Source organism: Cynocephalus volans, chromosome 3 (genome assembly GCF_027409185.1).
Source record: "Cynocephalus volans isolate mCynVol1 chromosome 3, mCynVol1.pri, whole genome shotgun sequence".
Taxonomy (NCBI): domain Eukaryota; kingdom Metazoa; phylum Chordata; class Mammalia; order Dermoptera; family Cynocephalidae; genus Cynocephalus; species Cynocephalus volans.
Window position 1 is genome coordinate 97,113,085 of NC_084462.1, and position 19,988 is coordinate 97,133,072.

General features: G+C 39.0%; 1 protein-coding gene across 1 annotated transcript in view; it reads left to right on the forward strand.

Annotated features, from left to right (window-relative positions):
• Window positions 1–19,988, forward strand: part of GPR176 (G protein-coupled receptor 176) — a 135,399-nt gene that overhangs the window by 513 nt on the left and 114,898 nt on the right. The window lies entirely within an intron of this gene.

Here is a 19,988-nt window from a genome sequence, read left to right on the forward strand (position 1 = left end):
TACAAATAGCGAGGAACAAAGGTGCTGTGGGAATTTGTTGCTGAAGACTGGAAGGAATGTTACCCGCTATGTTAAAGATGTGTTTTTCGCTCCTATTTATTCCCTATATACTAGTATAAAATTATCTTGAAAGTGCCTTATTTTATAACGTGTTTTATAGCTTGCTTCTTCGGAACACCGACCTGCCGGTAAACAACTCTGTGCAGTTAAACTTTGTCATCTTTACCTGTTTTTAAAACAACAAAAGAAAGCAAAACCCATTCTGCTACCCCCCTATGTTTTGTTTGAAGTACAGAATAAAAGCAGGATAACCCCCCTTTTCTTCCCTTTTTTTCAGGGAAGAAAAGATCAACGAAATGAAATGAGTGGCTAGTAAAATATTTGCCCATTAGTGTGAGAATTACCTGTACTTCTTACTGCTCTTAAATGATACTCCTCTTTATAGTTATTCTTCAAATGCTAAATGGTACAATCAGTACTCATTTCTATTGAGTTTGTTGAACATGTTGTATACTACTTCTAAATATGTGGCTCCCCTTCAAATGTAAATTCTCTAATGTGGCATTTATAATGATGGTATAATGATGTAACAAATTGTTTATGATTATATGTGATATTATGGGCAAGAACAGTCTTAAAGTTTAAAAGTAGGAATAGGTTACTTTTTTGTAGACTCGTGAATTTCCATGGAAACCAAAATAACTGACCTCAAAAAGACTATGTTTGGAAGAATTTTCAGTGCTTGGAATTTCCCTTCATATTTTCTCTAGTTGTCATCATCCCATTCCATTCTTTCGTAATATATATCTTACCTTTTTTTTCACGAGGGCATTTTCAGGAGTAGACATCAGTGTGCCTATGTCTAGATGTGCGTGTGTGTGTGTGTGTGTTTATGAGTGGAATGTTAGATGCACATTAACAAAGCAAAAGCATGTGTTCCAAATACTTTCAACATTCATTAAACACTTACTGAACACCTAATTGGTACCAGGCATGGGGAGTTAAATCCAGTATTGTCACACTTACTTAAAAGTGTAGATTATTCGGGAGGTAGTAGAAGTGGCTATATTTTTATTTCTGTACGTTTCCTCCGTGTGTGTGTGTGTGTGTGTGTGTGTGTGTGTGTGTGTGTGTGTGATTGCAAATACATGTTTAGTTTTCCTCGTTGGTAACTAAAACTCTGAAGAAAGATGGTGTTGGCAGAAATTTTCCCATGGTTTGGCTCTAAAAGTTTGAGTACTATTGAAATAGAAGGCAGGGCATGTATGTAAAAGACATAGCTAATAGTGGACATTTAATAAACATTACTGCTTCCCATGCCCTTTCCATTTTCGTAGCTTGCATTGGATTCAGGAATTCCTAGGTAAACCAGTTCTTATTTCACCTGTTTTACATACAGCACTTGTGAGTGATATGCAAAAACTGTTTTTTGGATATCTCTAAAGAGGAGATTGAATGCCCCTTTATCTTCTGTTATACCTGACATGACCTAGGGGCACATATTTTCCCCCTTCCACATTACTTGGACCCTCCTTAGAGAGCATTCCATTTGCTCCTTTTTTCTGGAAAAGCAAAATATGGTAGCATTTCTGGTTTCCTTAAAAGTTTAGCTGAATCATAACATTGCCCTTTATACATGTACTTGCTGGTGTTCTTGATTCATTGGTCTCTAAGGATTTGACCTATTCAAAGATATTTAGGTACATTAGAATTCTCCTGGTAATGTCAGTTGAGTCTCAGAGCCTACGTTCCAAAGCCAATATGCAGTCAGTTGCAAGTTAAGTGGACTTGGGAAGCAGTTTCATAAAGCACTAAAATAGAGAAAAATCACAGATTAGGAATAAAGAAAAGGAATCTGTATGCTGAAAAGTAAATTGGAATCTGTATGCTGAAAGTAAATTGTGGGAGGATGGAATAGTATCTAGAATAAATAACTGATTAAGTAATGAATTAATTTACTTATTTCTCCTGCCCCCAAACATAGACAAATGAGTTTTTCTTTTATTTTTTCCCTTTAAACAAATTCAAATATACTTCTCATATTCTCTAACTAGATTTCTTTTTATTGAGATTTCTAGAGGCCCACTATTATGTGAAAGTAATTCCTTTGTACTATCAATGTCTTGCAGCTCTTTTTGAAAACTGTTTTAGTGCCCTGTAGTAGGGAAAATCCCTCACAACTTGGAATAACTATAGTATTCCAATCATAGTGAACATTATGTGCTGTGTTGGAAATGAACCCAAGAATTGTATATAATATTATTCAGATAATATGTCTTTTGGGGGTTTTCATAAACGGATGTTTCTCAGACCTCTTTACACAACCTCTTGGGATATCTTCAGATATGCTGTAGATCTTGAGTCACATAATTTAGATTACTCTTCAGCAAATAGGTAGCACACACCACTTTTAGTAGTCAACAGTGTGAAATCAAAGACTCAAGAAGATTTGGAATCACTATTTCCGATAAATGCTTTGGATTGAACTTCTCAGCATTGATCTTTCTGTTGTTCCCACTCCTTGGATTCACAATCGAAGTATCTAGAGAACTGGGCTCATCTGTGGTGCTTTGACTTAGAAAATGTGAGTCCTTAGGACCCAACCTAATACCTCTAAGCTCCTCCCACACAGATTGCTTATTATCTGTGCCTATCATCACTGGAGGCATAGATCTTTGTTTAAAGAAAATCAACATGGTGGACGATAGCTAACAAGTATGTATCTTACACTCAAATATATTTTAAAATAGAGAAGTCAGCTTTTCTTTCTCTTTCCAAACTACCATTTGTATGGTTCTTATTTTTAAGTATATGCCTTTTCCTTACTGTTTATAGACTGTTTGTGTCTGCTCCCCCCCCAAATTCATAAGCCCTAACCCCCAAAGTGGTGGTATTAGGAGGTAGGGCCTTTGAGAGGGACTCAGGTTTAGATGAGGTCATGAGGGTGGGGTCCTCATGCTGGAATTAATGCCAGAGAACTTGTTCTTTCTTTCTCTCTTTCCACTGTGTAAGGATATAGTGAGAAGGCAGCAGTCTGCAAGCCAGGAAGAGGGCCCTCCCCAGAACCCAACCATGCTGGCACCCTTATTTCAGACTTCCCAGCTTCCACAAGTATGAGAAATAAATGTCTGTTGTTTTGGCCATGCAGTCTATGGTGTTTTGTTATAGCAGCCTGAGTAGACCAATACACTTACCAATTGTCTGTTGAGCAAGTGTGAAATTGATGACCTCAAGTAAAGGTCCAGTTTCTCTGTGGCTTGATTCTGCCAGGTGATTATTGAAGTATTCATTTCAAGGGAAAGATAGAGAACTGACTTGTTGAATCTGTTCAACAGATGATATGGCTAGACACCATTTTGCTTATGCTTGTTTATAGCCTTTCAGCAAAATCTTATGAGTGTGGGTCACCAGCAATGTTCACAGTATTTGTTTGATAGGAAAATAGACTTGTGGTTTTGATACTAGTTGAAATCAACCAATAATAGCTGGATACTGCTTGGGGTTCCTTAGTTAAATGTTTGATAGAAGGTGTGTTAGTTAATACTAGTTTGTGCTTATAATTTATAATTACAGAGGGTGATTTTTGGTTAACCATAATTATAACCAATGATAATTTAATATCAACAGGCTTACTTCTACATACTGTTTCTGTTTTTGGTATGCCTAGAAACCTAGCAGTCTGTATCAATAATAGGTATCCTGAATTGACCCAAGAAGTAAGGAAATAGCATCAATAGTTGTCAGCCTGGGTAGGTGAGATCCTAATGTATTGAAGTGAATTGCCTCACATTGTCTTTGATTTTAATATGATGGATGCATTCCCAGTCCCTTGTAATGTAATACGTTAGGCCCAGAAAATCAATCTGATGTCCATCTGAATGAAATGCTCTTGGTAACCCTATGCTTCTCCTTTCTTGGCCTTCATATGTATATCCTTCCACTTTCCAATTCTTACTGGAAATTAAATTCTCCTGTGAAAAATTTTTAAATAAAAGCTTTGTTGAAATAAAATTCACATACTATAGAATTCACCCAATTAAAGTATACAACTCAGTGGTTTTTATTATGTTCACAGAATTGTGCAACCATCACCACTATTGAATTCCAGAACATTTTAATCGTCCCACAGAGAAATTCTGTGGGATATTGTGAAATATCTTCATCACTGTTTCCTGGCATACAACTCCTAAAATCCTTGGAATCTTCAAAGTGATGTCTTTTTGTATGCTAATGAGTTGACTGATGGCTGGCAGCTACTAGGTAGCTTCAGAATGGGAGCTGGTCACTGGAAAGATCAAGGCAGCATTAGAGAGGTGGGACTTTTAGCCCCATTCCCCAACCTCTGGGGAGGGGAGAGGTTGAAGGTTAAGTGATCGCCAATGGCCAGTGATCTAATCAATCATGCCTACTTAATGAAGCTTCCTTAAAAACCCAAAAGGACTGGGTTCTAGGAGGTTGAGGATAGAGAACACCTGGGGGCTAACACATCCACCTGCTGGGAGGGTGGTGCACTCCAGTTCTACATGGACAGGAACTCCTTGGCTGGGGTTTCTTTTAGATCTTGCCCAATGTATTTTTTTATCTGGCAGTGTATTAATGTATTGACTTGTAAAGTTACTTTTTATTTTTTTAACAAGTTCACTATTTAAGCAAAAAGGGTGAGCATTTCATGTATTTGATTCGTACTGGAATATGATCTTCATGAGTCTGTGAAATCTGGATGGCATAGGAGACATAAACCATTTTTGCTATTGGTTTGGCCCTGTGATTAATGGATGCCAAATCAATTAGAAAATCTATAAAAGTTGGTTAGGATATGTTGCATTGCGTTGCTTTGCCCCCCATGGATTTGTCACCCCACTTTCCCTGGGTGACGGAGATGCAAAGGATTACTCAAAGCCCATCTCTACGGAGCAGTGAGAGGCCCTGAAGCGGTTAATCTCTCTTTGGGACGTTCAAGCGAGAGCCATCCCTTCCTTGGGAAATTAATGCTGAATGGGGTTCTCTTCCTGCATTTATTTTCCAGACCAGGAAGTTACAGGAAGAGACACAGGTGGGGTTATAGTTTAACAGTATAGGCTGGTAACTTTCAGTGAAACAAGACAGATGACATTCCAGTAAGGCAATTAAGTGGTCCTATCAACAACAGTTTGATCTTAGCAAACATTCCTTCCTACATCAATTTCTCAGTATCTTTACATATCAGTAACTAGTCGTGTCTTTGAGCCAGCAACCTGCTGTGCCACAATCCTTGCAACAGAGACTTATAGCCTGAGGGAAATTTCCTGTCCTTGCAAGGTCAATATTTGAAACTGCAAGGCTTTGGAAAACCAGGCCCTGTGAATTGCATATGCTTTATAGTATATTCCACAAGGACAGAGATAAAAGAGAGAATTAAAACCATATAACATTGTCCCAATGTTGTACTTTGCTTCCTGCCTTCACCTAGCTCCTTTCTGCCACTATATTAATAAAGACACAGTCCCAGTTCCTCTCCTCCTTCTGTCTTTCCCATTCCCTCTCTCTCTCTCTCCTCTCTCCCCCCTCTCCCTCTCCCTCCCTCCCTCTCCCCCCCTCTCCCCTCTTCCCCTCTCCCTCTCTCCATCTCTTCCTCTCATCCTCTGCTCCTCGTCCCTGTGTGTTGTGGTTTCATGTGGCTCTGTGTGGCCAGGGTGTGCTTCTTATTTCTGGGGAACTGTAAGTAACAAATTTCTCTCAGTGGTACTCAATCTTACCCATAAATTAAATACCAGGTATGTTTTAAAGTAATGACTTTCATAATGTTAGACATACTATTTCAGATTATCTTGGGATGCTTATTGTGTCTGCCAACTGTTGCTGTGGTAGATCATTTCTTTGAGTGTTTCTAAGTTTTTGATTGCGATCCCATCTCCTTTTTCAGAAAGATTCTGTGAGCTCTTGGCTGTAGAAGTTTCCTCCACAATGGTTTCACATTTGCTCTTGCCAGATGTCACAGGGTTATAACTGGCCCGAGAATTCACCATAGGAAAAGACAAATTTCCTTGTCATCTCTCTGAGGGAGAGGAGAGTTTTGTAGCCTCTTTTTTCATTGAGGTGGCCACCCTTTGAAGATTCTGGCTTTATGCAGGGGTTTCCATTTCAACTCCCTGCCTCAGGTGGGTCTAGTATTCAGTGCTTGTGTAGGTGTTGAAACCTGAAGTTAGCTGTGAGGGCCTGTTTCCTTGTCTGAAAATCACCTCTTACTGCAGTCACTCTGGTCTCTTTTTGTTTTATGCAATTGGCAATTTCGTTTGTGTCTTATAGGATCTGCTATGAATTTAGATATCTTTTGTATTATCTGGCCCTTTTAGGTGTTTGTAGCAGTTTTCCAAGTTTGTAAGATTTAGTGTGCCATGTTGCCAGAATCTAAAGTTGAAGCATAACAAAATGCTAAAAGAAGAAGGTGGGGTGATTGCTAGACTTGATCCTAGAGGACATTTAACTAAAATTTAGATCACTGTAAAGTGGGGTGGTGAGATCTGGTCAGAGTAAAAATACCTTGGAAGATTAAGAAAAATAAGTTAGTAGTGGAATGAGGGAAGAGAGTTCAAGAAAGTTTAGGAAATCTAGTCTAAAAAACATTAAAGATGTGTGTATCTGTTTATGTATTGCCAATATTTAAACGTTTTTGATCTTCAAACACTGCAATTTCATATGGTTCAAACTAATATTATTTTTTAAAAAATCAAACATTCGTATTGAAATAAGTTTATAGAGGTATTTTTAAAAAATGTTTGTGGAAGAAGTACCTGATTATAAAATATTGGAATATTTATGATATACAAATATGAATTGAATATGAAGAAAAGAACCCCTGTCTTTTAAGGGTACCTGGAAGGAATAAAGCATTTTGAAGTGCAGTGTGAGTTTCGGAAAGAAGAGCATTTAAACCCATTTATATCTAAGGACCTGTTTTTAATGTGTAATGTGGGACTTTAATAAATTTTATTGAGTGCATGTGTGAATAAAACTTGTGTTCCTAAGATGAAGTCAAATTGCTCTGTTTGCAGATGACATGATCCCTATATATAGAAAAACTTAAAGACTCCACCAAAAAACTCTTAGAGCTGATAAACAAATTCAGTAAAGTTTCAGGATACAAAATCAATATATGAAAATCAGTAGCATTTTTTTTTTTTTTTTTATAGATGACTGGTAAGGGGATCTTAACCCTTGACTTGGTGTTGTCACCACCATGCTCACCCAGTGAGCAACCAGCCATACCTATATGGGATCCAAGCCCGTGGCCTTGGTGTTATCAGCAGCACACTCTCCCGAGTGAGCCACGGGCCGGCCCGAAAATCAGTAGCATTTTTATACACCAACAGCGAAATTGCAGAAAAAGAAATCAAGAAAGCAAGCCCATTTACAATAGCTCCTAAAAAAATAAAGTATGTAGGAATAAATTTAACCAAGGAAATGAAAGACCTCTATAGTGAAAATGACAAATCACTGCTGAAAGAAATGAAAGAGGACACAAAAAGATGGAGAGACATCCCATGTTTACGGATTGGAAGAATTAACGAGAAAGTGTCCATACTACCCAAAGTAATTCAATGCAGATTCAATGCAATCCCCACCAAGATACCAATGACATTCTTCATAGAAAAAGAAAAAATCCTAACATTCATATGGAAACAAAAGACCCTGAATAGTCAAAGCAGTCCTGAGCAAAAAAAAAAAAAAAAAACAAAGCCGGAGGCATTGCACTATCTGATTTCAAACAGCATGGTACTGGCATAAAAACAGACACTTGGACCAATGGAACAGAACAGAGAACCCAAAAATTAATCCATGCACTTAAGGCCAGTTCATCTTTGACAAAGGCACCAAGAACATACATTGGGGAAAGGACAGCCTTTTCAATGAATGGTGCTGGGAAAACTGGATATTCATGTGTAGAAGAATGAAATTAGACACTTACCTCTGACCATATACCAAAATCAACTCAAAATACACTAAAGACTTAAATCTAAGACCTGAAACTGTAAAACTCCTAGACAGAAACACAGGGGGAAACACTTCAAGACATAGGGATAGGCAAAGACTGTATGAATAAGACCTTAAAAGCACAGGCAACAAAAGAAAAGGTAAACAAATAGGGTTATTTCAAACTAAAAACCTGCACAGCAAAGGAAACAATCAACATAATGAAAACACAATCTACAGAATGGGAGAAAATATTTGCAAATTATGCATTCGATAGTGGGTTAATATCCAGAATATACAAGGAACTCAAACATCTCAATAGTAAAAAATGCAAACAGTCTGATTAAAAAATGGGCAAATGAGATGAGTCGACATTTCTCAGCGATATACAAATGGCCAACAGGTACATGAAAAAATGCTGAACATCATGAATCATGAGGGAAATGCAAATTAAAACTACATTAAGATATCATCTCACACCAGTTGGAATGGCTATTATCAAAAAGACAGCAAATAACAAATGCTGGCAAGGATGTGTAAAAAGGGGAACCAACCCTTCTATACTGTTGCTGGGACTGTAAATTAGCACAGCCATTGTGGAAAACAGTATGGAGGTTTCTCAAACAACTACAGATAGAAATACTGTTGGGTCCAGCAATCCCATTACTGAGTATATACCCAAAGGAATGGAAATCATCATGTCAGAGGGATACCTGAACCCCCATGCTTATTGCAGCTCTATTTGCAATAGTTAAGATATGGAGCCAACTTAAATGTCCATTAGTGGATGACTGGACAAGGAAAATGTATAGATACACAATGGAATACTACTGTGCTGTAAAAAAGAATGAAATTCTGCCATTCACAGCAGCATGGATGAGCTTGGAGAAAATTATCTTAAGTCAAGTAAGCCAGACACAGATAGAGAAATACTGTATGTCCTCACTCATAAATGGGAGGTAAAAAATAAATGAGAAATAAGGAAGGAAAGAGAAAGGGAAAGGAAAGGAAGAGAAGGAAAGAAAGGAACAACAATCACAATAATCCTTTGAACTTTCAGAAGGTGAGAACAGAACTGTGGTTACTAGAGGTGGGAGAAGGAGGGGATAGCGAGAAATTGGGTAATGGACACAAAATAGCTAGTTAGGAGAAATAAATTCTATTGATTTACAGTTGAGGTAGGCAGCTATAATTAACATTAACTTACTGTGTGTTATCATATGGCTAGAAGAGAGATCAAATGTCCTCAACTCAATTAAATGATTATGTTTTGTGATGATGAATATGCTAATTATCCTAATTGGATCATCACCCATTGTATATTTAACCCATATTGATATTTAACTGTGTACCCTACAAATATGTATAATCAATTAAAAAAATAAAAATAAGAAATTTGTCTTCCTCTTGTTTTATACTCATAAAATATTAAAAATTCTTTCTTTTTAGTCCCATAGTTCTTGGGTGTCTGAAAATATAGCCCCTGGGTCAAGTGCAGAACTCACAATTAAGGAGTGAGGGGATGGGGAGGGCACACACTTGAAACTTTTAGGCAAAATAGTTTAAAACCTAATTATAGCCATTATACTTGAACTAGTGCTGTGCCTGTTATATAGCTGACTGTCTCTAGGATGTTCCTAGGCTTAGATCAATTAGTAATTATAGAACTTAATTATGTACTTTTGAATTGTGTAATGTAAGGTTGATTCTACTAAAGTTCCATCATGAAGCTAGGGAATTATAAAGGATTAGTGACAAAAGGAAAATAAGCCTAAATAAAACTTCCCTTTGTAAGGCATGGCCAAAACTCAATGAGCCCAAACTCAAGGTGTGTAGTCCTGAACTCTCTCAATTATCATGTATCTCTCTCTCTCTCTCTCTCTCTCTCTCTCTCACTCTCACTCTCACTCACACTCACACACACACACACACACACACACACACACGCACACGCACGCACATGACACCTTCCCCATGCAACACACACAAAGATATTTCTTCATGGTCTCTGTAGTAATGAAAACTCTTGAATGCCCCTTGTATTAGTCTGATTATGTTGCTTATAACAAAATACCTGAAACTGGGTGACATAAAGAAAAACAATAAAGAAAAACAACATTTATTGCTTATAGTTTCTGAGGCTGGGAGGTCCAAAGTCCATCTGGTGGTGGCAAAAGTGACTCAGGGGTCTCACATTGCAAGATGATGGAAGCAGAGAGAGCAAGACAGACTCCTCTTTTAAAGCCCTCAGAACCACACCCCTGACCACCATTTTTAATCTTTTCACTACTGCATGGTACTGCAATCCAATCACCTCTTCAAGTCTCCACCTTTCAATTACCGTAATAGGATTTCCCACCCTCTTAACAGTTACAGTGGGGGCTAAGTTTCTAACACATAAAACTTGGGGGACACAATTCAAGCTCTAGGGAGTTTTGGGGGGACATAATTCAATCCACTACACCCCTGCTTGGGAAATTTGTTATTGTTGTTTTCTTTTGCTTTTGCATTTGCAAGCAATTTCCTGAGAAAGGCTTTCAAACTGACTTGGGCAATATTTTGACTGGTGGGCACACTGATTCTGAGGAATCCTGGGAAATACTTCTTACGGGCCTGCACTAAAACCTCACTTAACCAAATCTGAGACATTCTGAAAAACTTTCAAATTGAGCTGCAAGTGTCTAGGCACCTTGGTATTTTAAGCAATGGTTTATTAACAGTTTTGGAATTCATAGCTTTTTTTTCCCCCTCGCTCTGATGTAAGTTCCTCCCTAGGGACAAAATAATAGTGTTAGAGGCAAAGCATGATACCTAGCCAGTCTCTCTTTCTGGCTTCCTCACTTTTTTCTTGAGTGGTTTTAAAAATACAGAAAAAAATAAATTATCATAAACCCACCAGTCAAATAACACATGTTAACATTTTGTCATATTTGTTTCATTTATATGTTTTTATTTCATAAAAATAAACAAAATGTTACAGGTGCAATTGACTCTCCCCTTGTACCTGTCCTCAACTTGTTCTATCCTGTCTCTTCCAGAGCCAATTGCTATGGTGAATTAGGTGTACAGTATAAACTTCCTTGCTGTCTCTGTCCTGTTGGTTCTGCCTGATGCTTGCCTGTGATCATGAAGTTTTTGCCAGTTGATACTTAGTCAATGTCTATTGAATGGTTAGATGACTCCCTATGCAATGTTGATTTTGAAATGATGGTCACCTAGTCTAGGAATTCCTTGACAATATGCATGGCGATTTTAGGAAATTCACAGAGGGTCTTTAATGAAAACAGGCAAGGAAGGTTTTGCTAATGGAAGATGAGTGCTTCCTGTGTAATTTAGGTACCTTTGACTTATCTGCCAACATGGTAACTCCCAACAAAGAATGCTATGTTAGTCTTACATTTACACTGGACTTTACGGTTTATAACATATACCATTATTTCATTCCATTGTCATAATATCCTCATGAAATCATGTAGGTGACATTTTCTGTTTTCATTTTCTCAGCATACCCTTTCCCCCTAGCAGCACTGCTCTCCCACAAGAGCATGTGTGCGTCCACTGGTAACCTTCCCTTTCTGTATTCATCATGGTTCTTAGTTGCAGACAACAGAGTCTACTGTCAAAAGAGACAAAGCTACAAAAGTATTTAAAGAAAAATGTTTACTTATGAAAATGGATTGCAAGGAAGTTCAGGCTTTAGAAGAACTGGCTTGCTAAATAAAATATGCAGCAGGTATTTAAAAGAAAACAACCTCAAGATTGCCAACTTTAAAGTTCTTATGTTCATTGTGAAAAAAGGCAGTTACCATACTTCAAAGATTGTATCATATCTTCAGATGTCAGCATTGCAAAAATCAATAAACTTGCAAATCAATAAAGTTGTCTTTACTAGGAGTCATTAACTTGCAGAAGACTCAAGATTTCATATATTTTGGGGATCAGAATTAGGTAAAGTAGGTTTTTTAATGTATGTCTTTATTTTGGGGGCGGGAAGAGGCTCAGGTGCAAGTGTTTGTTTTTTCTTAACTGTGAGACATAATGTGAGTGCAGCAGGGCAGCATTTACTTCAATACACCAAACTAGCCAGTTTTTGAAGAAAGAAATTTATCAAAGGGTATTAGGTTGCTTTTAGAATTTATGGGAGGGTCTGGGAGCCAACCTTGGATGTCACAGAGCTAGGGACACAGTCAAGAAATACGCACAGTCATACCACTGGTTCTAGCAGAAACCGTGAAGCTATTGCCAGGTACAACCTATGATATGAGGGGTTAGACATAGAACCCAAGAACAGCTGGCCTAGAAGAACCAAACCACCTGTAATCTCCCTGTACTTACAAAAAAATCTGATGGCTCTGCATCCAGCCACTACTGCACATTAATCATGTCCACCTTCCTTGGGAACATCTGCTGGGCAGAACCTGGATCATAATCCTGCACCCTTGCTGCCGGGTTACCTGAAGAGTGGTGCTTTTAGCCTTCCAGACTTTGTAGTGGAGGGTAGCAGATGGTTGAAAAAATTGCAGAGGGAATATTGAGTGAATCAAACTGTAGTATGTGCCACTTTCTACTTCATGTGGTTTCTCTGTATAGCCCCACTCCAACCCTGGGACACCAGTGTGGGCACGTGATCCAGGCCTTGCTAATCCCAGGCTCCTTTTTCCCTGTGCATGATAATTAGTTCGGGGATGGTCATGGGGTCCAAGCCTGATCTGTCAAATCAAGCAAAGTCCTTGATATAGAGATGCTGGTAGAGAGGCCCTCTTTTTCCAGAGGGGTTGCTAAGCAGGGATAATGGCAGCCAGGAACTGTCTGCTTAAGAGAGAATGAGGATAGAGTGAAGCAGAGTTGAGGGTGAGATGGGGAGAAAGACAGAGATAGTGATAGATGGCGGGGAGGGGAGGTGGGGAGAGAGCCTAATCCTACCCCTGTGTTTTTCCAGTTACACAAACCAAAAAAGGTCCTGAGCCTCATTGTACTCCTATATTTTCCAATTATGCAAATCAAAAACACTCCAAAATCTCCTTTTTTACTTACGCTTTTTTGAGTTGCATTTCTATCACACACAGCAGAAATGTCCTGACTGATACATACAGTATTTTTGTCACTATTTATATCCTACATTCGGGTAAACAAGTTTAGAGAGTTAGTGACTTGTCTAATAGCACATTCTCACAGCTGGGCAGGCCCTGACACAGTGGAAATTGGATGCCCAGGAAGAACAATAGCAGAAATCCAGAGTTGTGAGAATTAAGCAGGAGCTAGAAATGGCTTGGCAGCTGGGTAGATGCTCATAGATACTGAGGAGGATTGTAGGGTCTGGCAGTGGAAGAAGTCACGAGTGGAAAGTCATGCTCAGGGTCTGAGAGGCACAAGCTCAGGAATGTTAAGAAGGGTGGAAGCCATGGGGTTATAGCCTGATTTAAATTAGAGCCTATGAAATAAGGCAGCTTTTTGAACAAGGTAGCATAATATGTATGGGGATATTGCTATAGATTTTGGATCCTTTTAGATCCTAGTCAGGTCAAAAGTATTGCTAGAAGTAGTCTGGGGGCATGACCCTTCCCATGGGAGAGTTGCTGACAGTGTTGTCATCAGGGATCTACAGGTGGCATTTGGTTGCCTATCCTGAGACACATGGCTCCTAGATATGCAGGATTGGAATGGTGCTGTTAGGGGACCACCACTCAACATGTTAACGTTTTGTCATATTTGTTTCATTTATATATTTTTTATTTCCTAAAAAAACCCAAAATGTTAGAGGTACAGTTGACCCTCCCCTTGTGCCTGTCCTCAACTTGTTCTATCCTGTCTCTTCCAGCGCCAATTGCTATGCTGAATTTGGTGAACAGTATAAACTTCCTTGCTGTCTCTGTCCTGTTGGTTCTACCTGATGCTTGCATGTGACATGAGGTTTTTGCTAGCGCAATGTTGATTTTGAAATGATGGTCTCCTAGTCTAGGAATTCCTAGACAATATGCATGACAAGTTTAGGAAATTCACAGAAGGTCTTTAATGAGGACAGGCAAGGAAGGGTTTTGCTAATGGGAGATGAATGCTTCCTGTGTAATTTAGGTACCTTTGACTTACCTGCCAACGTGGTAACTTCCAACAAAGAATGCTATGTTAGCCTTACTTGTGGGAGTTGGGGTGTTGAATAAGGGTGGAAAACAATAGAATATTTTGAGTCTAGCCAAGGCAGCCAGCAAATGTTAGGTTGAAAACCCTGAATTTTGCACAACTGAGTGCAGTGGGTTTTACAAATGAGTCTGACAAAAGCACCTTCTGCTGGTAGAACATGTGTTGTTTAATAAAGGCTGGTCATCATTTGTTCCATCCACTTGTGCATACAAGCTTTCAGCATCTTTAAAAAATTAAACTGTTTTTACTTTGAGATAATTGTGGATGTACAATGTAGTTGTGAGAAATAAAACAGAGAGATGCCTGGACCCAGTTTTCCCCAGTGGTAACATCTTGCAATACATGGTACACATGTATGTGTGGTTTGAGTGTCAGGCAGGTACACTGTCACAACCAGGATATTGTGATTGATATTTTATCACAACAAGGATTCCTCTTGTTGCGCTTTTATGGAAACACCCACTTTCCTCCTCCCCTCCCCCTCTTTAACCTTTGGAAACCACTAATCTGTTCTCCATTTTTATAATTTTGTCATTTCAAGAATGTTATATAAATGGACTAATATGGTATGTAACTTTTTGGGATTGGGTTTTTTTACTCAGTGTAATCCTCTGGAGATTCATCCAAATGGTTGTGTGCATTAGTACTTTGTTCCTTTTTATTTCAATTCCATCTATATGACCTTCTTGAATGAAAGCATGGACAACCTCACAATTTTTCCAGATATTCTTAAGTCACAAAACACCCTTGACTTACTACGTAATATGTACAGTCTGATGAAAGAGTCAAAGCACCAAATTTGATTTAAAGTTAGAAATTCTCTCCTCCCCGAAATCCCTAGTCCGGGCCTGTTGCCTGTTGGGAGAAGCCTGAAGCTGAGCAAAAGAGTCTGGTCTGCTTCCTTTCCCATCTTGAGCTTCTGACCAAGTTTCCTAGGCCCTCCAGGACTGGAGCTGGGCTGGGGTTAGTGGTATAGGGAGTGAAGGAGAGAGGTGTAGAGGGGCAGGAAAAGGCTTGTACAACTGATCCTGTTTTAAGTGGACTGTCACCTATTTCCTTGATGGTGGTGATGCGGTCTTGTATTCTGTCCTCAGCCCCTGTGAATGCTGTTGGATCTCCAACTTCTCTCTGCTGAGGTCTGCTTGCCCCTGAACAAGTCCTGACATGACCCTGTGTCATTGCCCTCATCCCTTGGCCTGCACCTGTTGCACGGGAACACACATGCATCCTCTGCCTGATAAGTTCTGGGAGTGCAAGCTGTGCACTGTAGCCTCTTCTTTGAGTAGCTCATCAGACCATCTCTTGTCCTTTAGGTTTCTTAGACAGGAACTAGTCACAAATTCACTGTGAATCCCAGTTGCAGGGGACACAAATCAAGCTGTCTGAGTGGGCTTGTTGGAAGCCCATAACCAGGCTTGAGGGGAGAGATAGGAACCTCCTCCCTTCCTGCCTGGGTGGGTATGATTCAGAACACCTACAGCTCCCTGTCTATTCTTTTATACATTCCAGGCTGGTGGAGGTTGGAGTCTTTTAACCCCTTGGCCCTATAACTTTAAAAAGTTTTCATCTTGATGTGACATCTTACTTTGGTCTGGTGTATCTATTGTATCTTGGTGCCTTGGTAGAATTTTCTGATTCCAGTGACAAAATACTATGTTAATTTAGAAATGCTTTTTTTTCTGTACTTAAAATTTATGAAGTGATTTTGTTCAAAGTCTCCACATACCTCTTTGACATCAGCATCTGCTTTTGCTGGAAGCATTTTGGAACCATCTCATACAGTATTTCAGGGCCTGTCATTACTTCAAGCTGTGTGAGTGAGACACTGCACTTATTTTTTTAACTTGTGTATCATGTGACCGTTGAAAATTTTATACTAAGGCACAGGCAACCATTCTGATTTTTTTAGGACTTTTCTTTCTTCTCCCCATTTATCTTGCTGCCATTTACAAACTTCATGACATAATCATGTGGCTTTTGAAAGAGAGCTTATAAAACTTGCAGTTGTGAAATCACACATCCAGGAATGATGAATGATGTTGTCTGCTTTTTACTTATTCCATCAGATGACCTCTACACAAAGCCCAAAGTAGCATTGACTGAGATAATTTCAGGTCATTGTGACATTTCCAAACAAAGTTCTAAATAAAGTAATTTATTACTTGTTCGAAGTAAAGTAGTTGATAGAGTGCCTTGTATTGAGTGACTTTGTATTTCCTGAGCAAGAATGTTTGAGGACACCTCTGCGTTGTACTAGAGAGTGTGTGATATTTACTCCGTGGTTTCCTGGGCATTCCCTTGTGCACTCATCTGTACCTTTAATCACAGCTACTTTTTGCTGGGGTTTTCTGTGCAGTTTCTTAAGGCAAGAAACACCTTCAGGGGCTGCTAAATGGAAAGGAAAGAATAATTCTCTGAAGTTAACCTGAGTGTGAATCTAATTTCCAGGAACACAGAGTTCAAGCAAGACTCAAGCAGAGACAAAATAATCAAATTTTGGTTTCCAGACCCTCTCATTGACTGATGAGAATAGCACCTTTAGTATTTGTCTTGTTTCTGTGGCCTGCTCCCAAGGTTGCAAATCTTTAGCAGCGATGAATCTACAAATGATCAGAAGTTCTAAGATGAAGCTTTCTGCCTCTGCCACCTGAAAGGCAGGATTAAGGACTAGAGGGGTAACCACCTATTTCTCTGTGGGATGCTGTTATTGTTAAGATTGGATGGGACTTTTCTCTGAAGAGTGCCAAATCATTTTTTTTGTTAGTCACAAATCAATGGGCTCTAGCTGGTGAGCTTGGGAAGGGTGAATTCTAGCCTAGCTCTGCTGTTGAGCGATGGGTTGACTGCTGGTAAATCACTTTGCCTCTCTTTGTGATTGTAATTGCAAGGCAGAGATTCTTAAACCTAGTGTGCATAAAACAAATCCTTGTTTAAAATGCAGATTCTTCTGTCCTACTAGCAGAAATTCTGTTATAGTAGATTTGACATGGTGTATTAGTCTGTTTTGTGTTGCTATAACAGAATACCTGATACTGGGTTACGTATAAAGAAAAACGAAATTTATTTCTTATAGTTTCTGAGGCTGGGAAATCCAAAGTCCATCTGGTGGTGGCAACAGTGACCCAGGAGTCTCACACTGCAAGATGGTGGAAGCAGAGAGAACAGAGAGAGAGAGCAAGAGAGACTCTCTTCTTTTAAGCCCTCAGAACCACGCACCTGACCACCATTTTTAATCCATTCACTACTGCACGGTCCTACAATCCAGTCACCTCTTCAAGGCTCCACCTTTCAATGACCATAATAGGATTTCCCACCCTCTTAACAGTCACAGTGGGGCTAAGTTTTTAATACATAAAACTGGGGGGGACACAATTTAAGCTTCAGGGAGTTTTGGGGGGACATAATTTGATCCACTACACATGGGGTCTCGGAGTCTGTGTTTTTAATGAACACGCTAGGTGATTTTGGCTTAGTTGCTTCACATTAACATTGATCTAAGGGACACCTGATCACCTTCTTAGTGTTTGTGGAGATGACTTGTATGCATCAGGGGCACCCCCAGGTTATAGCCCCAGAAGTTAAACAATGAGTGTAGATGCCAGGAGGGTGGCAAAGGAGAAAGCTGTATTTAAGATAAGTGCTGAGGTCATCAGAAGACTTTTTTTCCCTCTTAAGGGAGTAATAGCATTGCCTGCAGCCAACTTATTCTTGCAAAGAGAATGGTGAGGATGGAGAGGAAGTAGGAATTTATTTAAAAAAAATTTTTTTAATTAAAAAAATCTTTTTTATTTATTTTTTTATTAGCATATTCATTATTACAAATCATACTTATTCTTTAATCCCCTTATCCAGTCTCTCTCCTCCCCCCCCCACCAATAACCATAGATTTGTTCTTCTCCATCTGATAGATTAACTGTTCCTCTGCTGATTTGTTGCTTAGATGATCTGTGCAATACTGAGACAGGTGTGATCAAGTCCTTCCCTATTATTGTAAATTAGATGCTTCTTCTATTACTCTGGAGTATGCTTTGTGGAGAAAGAGGACCTCTTCTTTTTTTTTTTTTTTTTTTGGTCTCTGCTGGTGCCTCTCCTTGTGTCAATGCAGTTGAGAGTCTGGCATGCCATCTGCACAGTGGCTGTGACTGCTGCCAAAGAGACTAGATGCTTTTGTGGCAGCCATGGCAATTGCAGTGGCTATGGTGGGTTATCTGAGTGGAAATGGTGTTTTTTGTGTGCTCTTTATCTGGTTGCGGCTTGGTTTGGCTTCCCCTGGCTCCATACCTCAGGATCCTGGTGGGGCTCTGGGGTGGTGGTGGCAGCTTGCCTAGTTGTGGCTGGGTTTGGCTTCCCCCAGCTGCATGTGTCAAGACTTCAGCTGGGCCCCAGGGCGGTGACAGCAGTTTCAGGAAGTAGGATTTAATTTGGGGGTTATTGGTACCAACCAGTTCTATCCATCTTTTAATAATTAGTATTGCTGAAGGTAATATGAAAACAATAGAGACTGTAATACAAATAGGTAGGGCCCCTTCTCAAATCTGACTTAAAGAAACTTACCTCACAGTTTTATGAATGAGATAATCAAATTTCTTAGTTCTGTCCCTGCCAAACATCTCCATATCAATCCATGCCCTATAAGTAATAACTAAATTACTTATTCAAAAGCACAGGAGTGGAGTTCTGACATTTGCCTTTTGGGATGTATCTTTTTATAAAAGTAGTGTTGGGTATGTGACTACTCCCCCATTACCTTTAGGGGCTCATTTTGTACCTTGAAAGAAACCTAATATCTCAGTATGGAGGATCAGCTGAAATATCTGGATGTCAGAAACATGATAGAACTGTCAGAAGCTACATAAATTGGAAAACACTAAGTAATTTTTCTACTTAAAATTTACAAAATTTTGATTGAAATGGAAATGTGAAATTCAGAAAAAAATGTACTGTCTCATGGGAACTCATCATACCAAGGGGTCTTCAAAAAGTTCAAGGAATAATAGGATTAAAAGTTACTATGACTTTCCATGAATTTTTGGACGTATCCTCATATACCACTCCTACTGTTTTGGGCTCCTCTCCCCTTTAGCCATGTCAGTCCTGCTGTGTTTTACCTTCTGGGACTGTAGTCAAAGTTTTCAGCTGAGCACAAAAGAGAACAGAGGGGGCAAGTGGGTGATCAATAGGACTGATTAAGGACTATTTGCCTTTGGGGAGAATTGTGACTTATTTAGCATGCAAATCTCTTGTTAGAAAATGGATAACAAGAAAGCATGTAGGCAGCTTTAAAAGTACACTCCACCTTAATTTGGTCTGCTTTTTAGGCCTTCTTATGTTAATACTAGACATCTTTAATTTTGCCTGTGGGACCTTTGTGTACCATCTCAAGATATGAATTTAAAAGCTAGTTTAAATCTCTACTGCCTGCTTTTAATCTTAACATGAGTCTTGTGTTGTTGTGGAGTGCAGAATGTAGGTTTAACTGAATTTGCCTATTATCCTATTGACCTTGTGTTAATGTGAATATGTTGACTCATATTGAGTTTAACATCTAGTACAACTCCCAAGCCTTTATTTCAGGTGCTGCTGTTATGCTTCTTTTTCACCATCCTTTTCTTTTTTCAATTTAGGAGCCCAGATTAGCACTTTAACTTTTTCATTTTAATTTATCTAAGTTTTATCACTTTAGTTTATCTAAATTTAACTGAAATGTTTTAATTCTTTGTATCAACCTGTTAATTTTTGGGGGGGTGGGAGACCTGATTATGTCATGTAGCATTATTGCTTTCAGTGATACTACCTATGTATCTTTTGTATCTTCATCTAAATTATCAACTAAAAAAAGAGTTTAATGGTTAGGGAGAGAAGGCTGGACACCTGCTAATCTAGGCTGATTTTAATTCACT